Here is a 667-nt window from a genome sequence, read left to right on the forward strand (position 1 = left end):
GGGGGGGGGGGGGGGGGGGGAGCTGAGGAATTTGTGGGGAAAAAAAGAAATTTGGAGGCAGGGAACGAAACGGCTCCGGCACCGAATCCTCCGTGGGGCCCTGGAGCCCCGCATGAGCCTGGGCAGCTGTGGAGGTGGGGAGGGAACGGCCACGAAACGCGGCAAAAATCGCGTTGGGTTTTAGGGACCAAGTGGGGATTTTTGGGAAGGGCTCCGGGGGACGGCAGCCGCCGGGTGTGAAAGCCAGGAGGCGGCGGGTTGTGGCCGAGGCATCGTTTTAGCGAGGTTTCCGAAAAATTGGGGGCAAACAAACGGGGTCTGCGGGGCTGCGTGCCCAAAGTTGGTTTTTTCTAACCCAAAGGGATCCCCCCGGTCCCCGTCCCCGTGGCGCAGGCTGGGATTGGGGCGCTGGGAAGGGGCTCGGGGCCAGGGGGGTGCTGCGTGGTGCTGATTCCTTGCGGGGTTCCCACATAAATACGGGGCCGGGGGTGGAGGTGCCGGGAGCCCCCAGGGCACGGCCGCGCTCCCTGCCCGTCCCCGGTGGGGACGTCGCTACGGCTGGGGTGGGTTTTGGGGGGCGGGGGGGTTGGGGGCTTGCTCAGGTCCCTGTGTGGGTGTGAGGAGAGGAGGAGAGGGAGAGGGAGAAGGGGAAGGGGAAGGGAAGAAG

This window comes from Oxyura jamaicensis, chromosome 1 (genome assembly GCF_011077185.1).
Source record: "Oxyura jamaicensis isolate SHBP4307 breed ruddy duck chromosome 1, BPBGC_Ojam_1.0, whole genome shotgun sequence".
Classification (NCBI taxonomy): domain Eukaryota; kingdom Metazoa; phylum Chordata; class Aves; order Anseriformes; family Anatidae; genus Oxyura; species Oxyura jamaicensis.